A 12100-nucleotide genomic window follows, 5' to 3' on the forward strand; every position below is an offset into this window, starting at 1 on the left:
GAAAAACACTCCCCATTCAAAAGATGACACCTATTATATGCTTTGTCTTTGATCCAGAAGGTAAGGTTGTTTTTAGGGAGCCAGTTTCCAATTACTGAGCCTTTTGTTGCTTATGTCTTACATTTTGGGGGGGGGGGGCTTCGTTTAAAGGAGAGTGGGGTGGAATACAGTAACTGTGTCAAATTGCTTTTAAGATCTTAAGCTATTTGTAAACCACCCCAAGACCTATTTCCTTTAGCCTTTCTCTTTAGCTGGTTTGAAGATTTAATGGCCTTAGTAGAAGGTTAGGAATTTGGGGTGTTTATGGAGGTGCCTTTCCATTCAGCCTTGTGTAGCGGGCTCTGGAATTCTCCACAGGGCTCGACGGCGGAAGGTGCGTGGCCGTGGCCTTGCCGGTGCGCCACCCGCATGCTTTGCTGTCCTTGCCCCTCCTGTTTGAGCCCCTGCCTCATGGAAGCAAGTGGCTGAGGGGCCCCGGTGAAGCCTGTCTGCCTGGGACCTTCATCTGTGGACTGTGTCCACGTGACCTGGGGTTTTGGGGTTCTTTCCATGTCATTTACATTCTAAGAGAACAGGCAGGAGTGAGCCCGTCCGTGCCTGTGCCCGCCATAATTGGTGCCACCGCCCATAGTCCTGGGCTGACTGGGCGATAGTGACCGTCTGTGTCCAAGGCTGGGTCTCGGTGCCCCCATTTTCTCACTTGTCCAGTCAGTAATCCCAGACCCTCATTCTGCAGAAGGCGGTTTCTTAGTGGTGATTTTGATCCATGCCTTAGGGCTTTGCTTTTTCCTGTTACATTTGTTATCTCTTGATGGTTCTGTAAAAACCCAGGAGCTTTTCTCTTGAGAGTGTGATGCCTTTGGGTGTATCTCTTTAAAAATAGTCGAGATGCCTACTGTTACCAGTAGGAAATAGCTTCCTTGAGGTCTTGGAAGACACTCTGGGATCTCAGCGACGACACCCAGGCGCCCAGGGAGCACGTGTGGTGCAGACAGGCTTTCAGGCCACGCGTGACAGCACATACAGGGAACGTCACCGGCACCCTGAAGGTGGAGAACCCGCAGCACTTGACTTTAAAAGAATGCCTTTCTGACTTACCTACACCTGACCCTGCCCTGGGTTTGACTTTATGTTTTGCTTCTTGCTGGGGGCACTTACTTAAAAGAGAATGCAGCCAGATGCATTCAGATCTACCAACTGTTTTCTTCACAGGAAGGAGCTCCGCCATTTTAATTAACTTTTAAAGAAGTATAAAGTGAGAAGATACAGTCTTCAGAATACATGTTTAATATTTCAAAATATTGTATTATAATGTTTATTCCATTTGGTATGATTTGTAGTTTTGTGTGGGGTTTTTTTGTTTTGTTTTTGTTTTTAGAGTGCTAAGTTGATTTACAGCTAGTTTTCTTATTAGTTTAGCTGGGTAGGCATCGGCTAGTTCACGCTAGCTGGCAGTATGTGGAATCTTCGAAAGTAGGATCTATTATTATTTTTAATCTGAATTTCTAAGAGAAAAATCTCTCCCGTGGCATCTGGAAGAAGCATTGCCATGAAAGGCAGGCAGATTTATATATAGGAAACGATCGCAGATCCAGAAATCACGATAGAATCAGTGTGGGGTTGAGAGTTCCTTTCTCGTGGTGGCGGGAGGGCCAGCACAGGGGTGAGTCCTTCGGACGGATGGGTGTTCGTCTGAGCAATGCACTTGACGTGAGCGGGATTTCCAGAATGGCTCTGCGAGGTAACGTTTGGAAAGAGAGATGCAGTTCATAAGGCTGGAGACGGAGGATGTTTCTAGATCGCAGGGTGCTTAGGAAGAGCACTGGTGGACCGGTGCAGGCGGGACCCCCTCGGGACCGGGTTATGGAGGGGGCTTGGGACGCGGGCCAACTGCCCCCCGGAAAGGCGCAGCCAGTGCCCATGGAGTGCCATCTTTGGCCTGCATTCGGGAAGCAGAACCCCAGCCATAAATACTCGGTATTCCCTTTTTTGAATGTCAAGATGATTGCATTCATTTGTAAGTACCATAAGGATGTTTAAAATTTTGCTGCTTCCAACTGTTGGTGGGATTCATCTATTCCAGAAACAAGCCTCAGGTAACGGAGGCAGCAGGAGACCTGATGGCAATCTGCTGTCGGCCGCGGGGCGGTGCCACACGCAGTGGGCAGTGACGGCGACGGTGCGGGCCCCGGCTCAAGTGGAGTGCGCTCTGCTCTGTAACCCCCCCGGGGGCCACCGGAGAGGGTGGGAGGCCTGCCTCGTGCCGTCTCATCGAGTTTGCACAAAGCATGAGGCAATTACCAGGCTCCGATGTTTGTGTGCGAGGTGCCTGTTCTAACTGTAAATCAGGCTCCTTTGAAACATTGCAGAGCTAAACACACACCACATTATTGCTTCTACAGGGCCCCCGAGTGCTCTGCAGTAATAGAGGTTGATGTGCTTTTTGCAATAAAACAATGGGAGCGTTATTAAATTTCTAGACCTTTGATGTGGACGCCCATAGATCTGCTTTTCTCTTTGTCCGTGTCCTGGATTGGGAGACTCAGAAAGGTGGGGAAATAAGGTCATGTTCATTAGTGTTTGCGCGCCTCCGTGTCACTGTGTGCGGGGTGCGACCCCAGCGCCACACAGGCCCAGCACAGAAGTGGCCACGGAAAACCTGTCTGCCTCTCGTCTTGCAGAGTTGATGTCCTTCCTCATGCTCTTTCCTCCTTGTTTTTCTAGCTTTTCCTATTCAAGATTAAACATCTTGATAAAGGTGACTTGGGATCAAGAAGGAATTTAGAAAAGCCAGGATGGTGCTATTTTCTTTTCTGAGGCTGGCAGACTCTCAGGCCCAGATTTCCTTTCCAGGCCGATTGAACCGTTGTCTAAATAATTTATCAGTTTGCCACTGGTGAGATATTTCTTTTGATTAAATTTAAGGCTGTGCCTTTCTGCTTCGTGGGTACATAAATCTGTGTTCTGTGGGAGACCGAGGGAAGGGTGCCAGCCGTCGTCCCGGCTGCTGGTCCTGCTGTGAGACAGGCCTCGCTGCCCCCTCCGCTGCCCCCTCCGCGAGCCCCCACGGGCATGCGACTGGGCAACGGGACTGGGGGCTTACAAGGCACAGCGTATCCTGTGAAGAGTTCATCTCTCTGAGGCTTTTTCTTACAAGTCGGGCCTCTGGCGGTTTAGCACAGGGTGTAACCAGGCTGGAGCTGGGGGGGTGGGCGGTGGGGGCAAACGGCGGTCTCCTCCTGTCGCTCTTTGCCCAGAGCGCTGCAGACCACGGCCCCTTACCCTCTCCCCTGTTCTCGGGGGGCCCAGGAGCCAGCCAATGTGGGCATGTTTGTAAGTCATTAGGATGGAGGGACTTGGTAGGTTTCCACCCTGGCGCCGCCAGCATTGACCCCGGACGGAGTCCATTTTGTCCCGGGAACATGCCCGTTGGGGCCTCTCTGGAGCGCTACTGGCTTGTCGGAGGGCCTCCTTATGGAGCTGGAGCCAGAGCCGGGGTGGGGTGGGCGGGGTGGCCCGCCTATGCGTGGCCGCGGGCCCTGCAGGTGCTTCTCAGCCACATGGGGCCGGGCTGCGCTCACCACATTGTGCTGACTCCGACTCTGTGTGTCAGAGTTGAATCCCACCCGCCCTTCAGTTAACCCTGCTCCTCAGGCTGATCACCGTGGGCATGCGTCTGGCTTCGAGACAGACACGTTCTCATGGTGCTCCCCGCCCAGCTGGGTGCTCGCAGAGGAGGTCTGCTGGGCTTCAAAGCAGGGCCCACTGCTTGGTCATCAGCCAAGTAGGAATCGTTGCTGCAGTTGAACTTGAGCAACTTTGGTATTGACCGCAGGGCTGCCTGTGTGTCACTGAGCGTGTGCTTAGACAGATGGCGCTCGTTGCTTAACCATGTGGTGGGAGGGGGCGTCTGGGGGGAATGGGGCCCAGGGCCAGGGGACAGCTTTGCTCCTCTGTGGGGCATTCACGGGCTGGTCCTGCAGGTTTTAGGCACAGGTGGTGTCTGCCAGCCCCCCACTTCAGTGCGGTGGTGTCTGGTGGAGCTGTGGTGGCGATATCTCCTTGACCCTCGTCTTGGGGAGGAAGCATGCAATGGCCTGTTCAACAGGCGGCCAGACACTTGGGAGTGCCTCTCGTGCTGGGGGTGCTCGGGAAATGGCTCTGCCCGCCGGCTGCTGGGTCTGGCTCCAAGCCCACCCCACTGCTGGGTGACCCGCAGGCTGTGGCACGTCCTTCTTTGGGGGTGGAGTAGAGGCAGAGCAGCGTATGCTAACGCTGACAGCTCTCCCACCTGAGTGCCTTCGGTGTTCCGGAATGAATTTTATGCAGGGATGCGGTAAAGACTCGGAAGTGAGCGGGCTCCACCGTGTCTTGGCATTTTCAGAGTTCGTTGTGGATCATCGAGGGAGGCTGTGCTCCCTGCCCAGGAGATGCTCAGAGACGCTTGTGGACTAGGCTGATGTGGACTGTTCTTGCAGTGGCTTCTGTGGGACACTCACACTTGACCTTAGTCTCACACTGACATGGTGGCTCGGCAGTGGTGGCCCTATAACAGTCCTCGCTGATGACACCGTCACACCATCATCCTGTCCTGCTGTCCCCCGTGCCAGCCAGCTCCTCTTCTTCCTTTTATGTTGGTCCTAAGGTTGGGCTCTGTCCCCCTTGCCAGTGTTGGTGTGACACCTTGCAGGTGAGGCCGTGTGGGCACAGGGAGAGCTGGGGAGATGCTTCCCACTTCATGTAACTCTGTCTAGTGTGAAGCCCTTCGCATCAGGTGCTCATTACGTTTGCATGACAGTGTAGACAGAGCCTTCCGTCCCTCACTCTGCTCCCCCCTTCCCCGTCCCTGCCCGCCCTACCACCTCCCTGCGCACTGTGTTTGCGGAGACTTGCGAGGTGCGCTTCCGTGCAGCCTGGCCTGCACACCAGCCCTTCCTGCTCACCCCACCTGTCCCTCCCAGCAGAACGGCAGCCACCGCTCGGCAGCTTCGAGGCACTACCGATAAATTCTTGACGAAACACGGCAAGTGCGTTAAGGAAGGAGGAGGGGGGGCTGCAGCCGCGTGACGGACGAGCAGCCTGTCTGTCCCCCGCCGGGAGTCCTGGCCGTCCCGGGGGGCATGTGTGTGTCACCTTGTGCAGTGCCGCCACCATGCGGTCCCCGTGGTGAGCCCGCCTCTGCGATCACGGGGCGGCCGGCGTGGGTGCAGGTGAGTCCTTCCAGAATTTGGCCCCACGCGGCTTTCAGCGGTGCACCGATGAGCACAGATTTCCGGCCAGCGGCCGCTGCAGGGAAGTGGTTAATCAGGTGTCTCCGCCGCACCCCGTCGTGTCCACCTGGCTGTGCCCTCACCCCGTGGGCCGCTGGCAGGTGTGCCTGGGCGGGGAGGGCCTCCCAGATGGGTGCCTCCTCGCTGCCACTGCCCCGGTCGGGGGGCGAGGCCGTGGCCCGGGAGCTGTGGGAAGAATGCCGACTTGTTGAACTGTCGCCTCGCCACCTCCTAGACGTGGAGCTCTGAGAACTTACTGCTGGACCTTCAGGACTTGTGAACGTCAAGGGAGGACAAAATGAGGCCAAGTGTTGGCTCAGGAGGGGCCCTGGAGCCAGGGGCGGCCGAGCCCCCAGCACAGAGCTCCGTGCTCCTCCTGCTGGGACCCCACTCCCACCCACCCCTGCGCACTGACTTGCTCAGAGTATCGTGTTTTATAGTCAAACGGGACTGAACTCTGTCCTTAACAAGCCCTTCCGGGATTTGGTCTCAGCCGTGTGTGTGACACATTGCAAACAAGGACCCGTCGCTGTCTGCGAGGACTGGAGCTGTAGCCCCGATGTCTGACATGCACAGACTGCCTGTGCAGTGTCGGGTTCCCGAGTTAACCTGGGGGCCCCCCCGATGCTGAGCCGTGTGCACCCGGCTCTGCGGGGGGTAGCGGTGATGGGGCGGGAGCGAAGGTGTCTGAGGAAGCGCCGGTGCTGGGAAAGTAGAGGATGCGGGGCTTGGGGGTGGCTGTGAGGAGCCCACCGTATGCTCGCCATATGTAACTGGGAAGGGCTGTCAAATCCGGTTGCAGCCGGAGGAGAAAGTGCCAATCCAGGGCGGCAGTCACAGACTGGAGGGGAGGGGCCACGTCTGCTCTGCCCGACTTCCTCCCGCCGGGATAGCATGTGTCACTGTGGTAGTGGTGAATTGGGGGTTCACAACAGCTTCTGGGTGCCCCTGTCCTAAATGTCAGGGGTTTACCTGTAGGTGTGGCATGTAACGGAGGTGGGAAGAATGGAGATAAAATTCACACAACATGATATTACAAAGGGAATCCTGCAGTGCGTGGCCTGTGTCTGACTTGCATCACCCAGCGCCACGTTTCCGAGACTCGTTTGTGTGCTTATGTGCTGCTGCATGATCAGTGTCCAGTGCTTTTCTTGGCTGAGCAGACTCCTCTGGACAAACGCATCGTGTTTTGTTTATCCGTCGGTTGATGGATGTTTGGGTTGTTGCCAGCGTCTGGCTATTAGGGGTGATGCCACCGTGAGCACTTGTGCACAGGCTCCTGCACAGACGTGTGTGTTCAGGCCTTTGGCATATGTCCCTAGGTGAGGACTTGCTGGCTTGTTTGTAACTCTGGGTTTTCCTTTTTTTTAAACATGTTTGTTTATTTTTGAGAGAGAGAGAGTGCATGCACACACATGTGCTACATTTTTTGGTTGGATTTTCATGGTTAAATTTCCCCCCAGAAGAGTGTTCTCCATCCCCCGGGTGGGCAGGGTATGTGGGGAGAGGTGAGTGCTACCGGGGCGGGGGGGGGGGGGGGGGGGGGGGGGGGTGGCGACAGAGGACACGCTCACCCGGCGCGATGGGGCAGTGCTTGCTTGCTTGCAGCGGAGGAGACAGCCAGAGCACCAGACCCCACTGCCCAGGGTGCGGGGTCCCCTCGGCCCCTCTGCAGCTGGCCCTACACAGGCAGTGTGGCTGCCTACCCGCTATGTCTTGCTGCAGTGAAAGGCCCCCTGAAGACAGCTGGGGACATGCCAGAAGGTCATGACTCCTGAGCTTCAGCAGAACAAGGAGCGCACAGGTCTGAACCGGGGGAGGCGGCCCCTCCCTAGGCTTCCAGCCCAGCCCAGGCTGTGAGGGCTGCTTGTCTTCCCGTGAGATGTGTGCCAGGCCCACGGCCATGCTTAAGCGGCAGGTTCCAGACTGCCTTTCCCAGCATTTCCCAACAGACAGAGGCTGTGATTAGCCCAGCAAACCTCGTGTTTATTTATGTTACCAGGGTCCTGCATTCTGTAGCCCATCTGTGGATTGATCCCTCCGAACTGGGGCTCCCACCCTGTACGTGGCTGTGACCTGGGTGCTGGGTGGCAGGTGGCTGATTGGCACCCTCCCAAACCAGGAGGGCCATACAGGGCTTCTGTCCGTGTCATCCGGGCTTTTCTCTCATAAGGGCTACAGACAGGGCAGGTTCCCTGATGGATTTTTAGTTCCAGGTTTTACTTTCAAAAAAACAATCAGCAAATTAAAATCCAAGGCGAGAACACAGGTAATTGAGAAGTAAATCAAGATTTGAGGAAATTGAAAAAGTCATGAAGAAGTGAGTGCTTTGCAAACTTTGCAAATAAATGGGAAAACCTGAATGAGGTGCATAATTTTCAAGGAAAATTAAATGACCGCAATTGACCTCAGGAAAGATAGAGAATCCATAAACATGGGAGAAATTGAGAATGTTATCAAAGGGTTTTCTCCTTGTCCTCCACGTAAAGTTTGTGGGAAACACAGAATTCTATACCTAGTTATCTTTTGTTGTGAGAAGAAATTCAAAATATGTTATATTTAAAAAGCAAAGTATAAAAGAAAAAAATGTATTCAGCAGTCATAGATTATGCACATGTACTTTGTAGAAATTTAGCTGTTCATACTTGTCAGATTAATAGTCTAGGTGTGTATGAGATGTGTCAATGTGGAGATGGATGGATGGACGGATGGATGGAGAGATGAGTAGATGGATGGATGGACAGATCAGCGGATGGATGGATGGACGGATGAGTAGACGGGTAGATGGATGGATGGATGGATGAGCGGATGGATGGACAGATGAGTAGATGGATGGACGGATGGATGGATGGATAAGCGGATGGATGAATGGACAGACGGGTGGATGGATGGATGAGCAGATGGATGGATGGACAGATGGATGGACGGATGAGTAGACGGGTAGATGGATGGATGGACGGATAAGCGGACGGATGAATGGATGTGTATATGCATGCATGCATTGGTTGGTCCCTCTGCCCAGCTTCCTGCTCACTCAGACTCCCTGTGGGAAATATAGCAAGGGTGACTTAGCCACAGTCGTTCCCAGTATCTCTTTGCCTTGTGTCTTGCTGCGTTGGCTAATTTTAGTCCCACAAATGTTCAGATACACATGTGGGTGATCCGTGAAACGATACACAAAGCATTTGTCGTGGCGAGTTTAGGGCAGATGCAGGAGGCTTTTACCCTAACTCCTCTGTGTACCTTGCATGTAAAAATCTTGATGATTTATTGCTTTAATAGTAGGCGGCTGATTTAAAGTAGCTATTATCCATGTGTCACCTAAGTGCAGGCAGGGGACTGCGAGGTAGAAGGAGCCACTTGGGACTTTCGCCTGCAGGTTGTGAAATTTACATGTAGCTTGTTCCTCCATTTTTATCTGTTCTTGTTTCTGTGCTGTGTGTGTGTAGTATGTGTGTGTGATGCGTATATCTGTGTGTGTGAGGTGTGTGTATGTGTGTTATATGTGTGCTGTGTATATCTGTGTGTGTGAGGTGTGTATGTGTGTTATGTGTGTGTAATGCATATGTATATCTCTGTGTGTTACGTGTATATCTGTGTATCTGTGTGTGTGTGTGTGCGGGTGCATGTGGTGTGTGCCGTGTGTGTGTACGTGTACACGTGTGTAGGCATGGGTGGGACCCAGCTGGAGAGGCTGTGGCCTGGGGCCTGCCTGGGTAGTACTGCCTCGGCCACCACAGCCGGCCGGTCTGTGCGGCGGCTGGCTAGTCAGCCCAGAGTGGCCTCGGGCCCGGAGGAGCGGCTCCGCGGGAGCACTGGCCTCAGCCAGCCGGTGGCTGGGCTCTATTCTGCAGGCCTGTGACCCCTGGTTTTGCAGGCCAGCACTCCGTTCTCATCAGAACCACTGAGATTACAGTGGGCATTTTAACCCAAGAAAGACAACTACTGGTGACAAACTGGGTCGTCTCAGCAGAAGGCAAAGCGCTGTACTAAATACTCTGTTAAGAAGGAGGGCAACGTCTTGACAGAGTAAGTGTCGGCCACACATAGCCTCCACCCTCCTTCACAGTCAGAAGATGACAGCCCTGTGTTCAAGGGGTTTACGACCCAGAGGACGGAAGTGACTGGTGGCCCTAAAGTGAGCGTGTGCTTGGGTGGGGAGCACGTGCAGCCTGTGGCCACAGGCGCGAGGGCCGCGGTGGGCTGGGCCCGGGTGTGAGGCCAGCATGGGGTTCTTGCGGTGCCTCCAGCCGGAGGAGTAGCGGTGTTCGCTGTGTCTGGATGCCTCCATCGGGGTGGGTGGTCGTTATTATTAGTGCTTAGAGGCAGGTCAGTGAACAGCCCAACCCACTGACGGAGAGCGGCAGAGTGGACTGTCCTATTTGGGAAGGTGACTGACTTAGCAGCAGGGTCCCCAGCACTGTGAGTCTCCAGCCCGGAGCACAGGAGACTTAGGACGTTGCGGTCTGGGAGAGTCAGGTAGGGCCAGAGGGTTTTCTGTGCCTTAATAACCCTAAAGAAATTCGTTTGTTTTACAAACACTGTCCTTTCATGAATGCACTGATGACAACATTTGCCTGGGAGCAGGGAGACCTGTGACCCTGGGCAGACCCCCAGAACGTACTTTTAGCTGGGCCACGCGAAAGCCAGATGATCCTCTTGGAGGTGAGCAGTTTGGACAGCGCTGGGTCTGCATCTCCGGGGCGCGGGACTCAGGAGATGGCGGTCGCGCGGGGGTCTCTGTGTGTTTATGGCTGTGAAAATTGTAGGGGCCTCCATTTCACAGCTCTGCCGCTCCTTGTAACGTGATTATGCTCTACTTGCCCTGCTGACGAGAGTCCTTCACCTTTTCAGTTGAGGGGAACAGGGCGCGGTGTACTGGGGCCGTGGGTACTCCCCGGGTCCTGGGACGCTCGTCAGGGGGCTTCGGGCTGGTGGGTGCTCACGGGGCCGGGGGCCGCTTTGCCGCAGAGGCGGGCCTGGTGAAGAACAGGCTCCAGCTCTGCCTGGTGGATGTCGGTCCCGCTGCGGTCCCCCCTCCCACCCCCCGGTTTAAAGGAGCTGAAAAATGTTTCTCTCATCTCTGGGTGTCTGTCCTCTCTGTGAAAAGGTTGGCTACGAGTCTTCGTATTTGTCCTCTGAAGGTTCCCTGCCCTGTTTCCCCCTCTGGCTGATGTACAGCTTTTCTCCTCACCTGCCGAGATGCTGGTAGGCGTGGTTTACATTGTATTTGTCCTGTTCGGCGCTCTGTGGCGTCAGCGTCGCTGCAGACCCTGCTCTGTGCGTTCCCTCTGATTCAAGGTTAGACCTGTGTCCCCCGTACATCTTCCCTTCTGATCAGTGTGGTGGTGTTTCCTTCCGTGCTTTTGTCTGGGTATTTTCTCCTGGCTGCGGTATAGCTCACGATTCCTCTTCTGCTCTAGGGTCCAAACTCCTGTTCAGCCAGCTCACCACATGTTCCCCTTTCATTCATTGTGTTTTCCTAGTCCCTCATTTCCATTAGGCTCTCTGTTTATTGCTGGTCTCTGGGGGAAGGCTCCATCTTGTCACGTGTGGTCCTGAACACACGGGATTTCAGCGCTGGGATGCCCGTTCTTCTCACACCAACATCTCTGACATGGGAAGGTATGTTTCTGACCAACTACTGTGTGTATTGACCGAGTTGCCTTGTGTGCCCGGGGGTGAACTCTGTGGTGTGGCATATGGTCAGTGTTTCAGCCGCTAGTGGGGGAGTGGTCTCAGTCGGGAACGTGAGCGCCTGTACATGGGGTCTGTGACGCGGAAGAGCTGCAATGACTGCCGTGGAGCTGGTATAGCATCCTCCCTCCAGGCCTGCGGGGTGACGCTGAGTGAACCTGTAAAGTCGGCTCCGAGAAGGACCTCCGAGCGTGTGGAGGAGGTGCTGGGGTGCCTCGGCCAGAGCGCGCCGAGCCATGAACTTGTCTGATGGCACTGACGATGGCTCTGGTACCAAGTGTCAGATGAATTCCAGCCGCTGAGAAAGCCCTGTGTCAGAACTCAGTTGGCAGCGTTTTTTCCCTCGGTGACACGTGGAGCAGTAATGCATCTTACAGTCTTTGGATCTTGGATTTTATGAAGTAAATAGTATCTCTTTTATACAGATTATAGCCATACATTTTGAGGAGCAGAACTGGGGACAAAACGATCCTCTGTGGAGATTAATAATGCGGAGACTCCTATCCCCCCCCGGCCCCCCCGCCTTTCCTGTGTTGTCTGCATTCTCATCTCCCTCGGTAAGGGGCTTGTAGGGACCGTGTACATGGAAACACAGGTGGTCAGCCACTGGCCTGTATTTGCCACACTACTTCTAAGCGACAGGAGAGGCCCCTTAGTGTCCCGTCGCCCTGAAATCCTGGGTGCGGCCAGGCCCGTGACCTCTGCTCCGAGATGCGTCCCTTCCTGCCTCTGCCAGGGAAGGAGGCATGGAAGGTAGGTGTGCCCAGTTAGGGACTGTGTGTGGCCGGCCTGGCGATCGGAGGTGACTTGTCAGAGTCCGTGTTGATCCTGGGGTCCTAGGCGGGACTGACTGGGAGGGCATGGCTGTTCTGCATCACTACATGAGGGGCGACAGTGAGGGCCACACGCCAGGTGGCGTCTTGGAGGCAGAGGCAGACCTGAGTGGGGGCCCAGAACCCAGCCTGCTCCTGGCCCGGCCCCTCACGTCCGCTCCCTCGCTGCCCCCGTGCTGAAGTTTTGGTGCGGATGATGCCGAGTTCATTCTTAACTTGGGAAGAGCTAGGTGTTTGCAGCCGCAGCCGTGGCGTACATTCCTCTTCACTCTGCTCTTTTCTTCCCAGGCCTCAGGGCTG

General features: G+C 54.9%; 1 protein-coding gene across 2 annotated transcripts in view; it reads left to right on the top strand.

Moving 5' to 3' along the window:
- The window catches only part of RPTOR (regulatory associated protein of MTOR complex 1), a 329175-nt gene that overhangs the window by 85931 nt on the left and 231144 nt on the right, over positions 1–12100 (top strand). The window lies entirely within an intron of this gene.

The sequence above is a fragment of the Hyaena hyaena genome, unplaced genomic scaffold (assembly GCF_003009895.1).
Source record: "Hyaena hyaena isolate Hyena2069 unplaced genomic scaffold, ASM300989v1 scaffold_21, whole genome shotgun sequence".
Taxonomy (NCBI): Eukaryota; Metazoa; Chordata; class Mammalia; order Carnivora; family Hyaenidae; genus Hyaena; species Hyaena hyaena.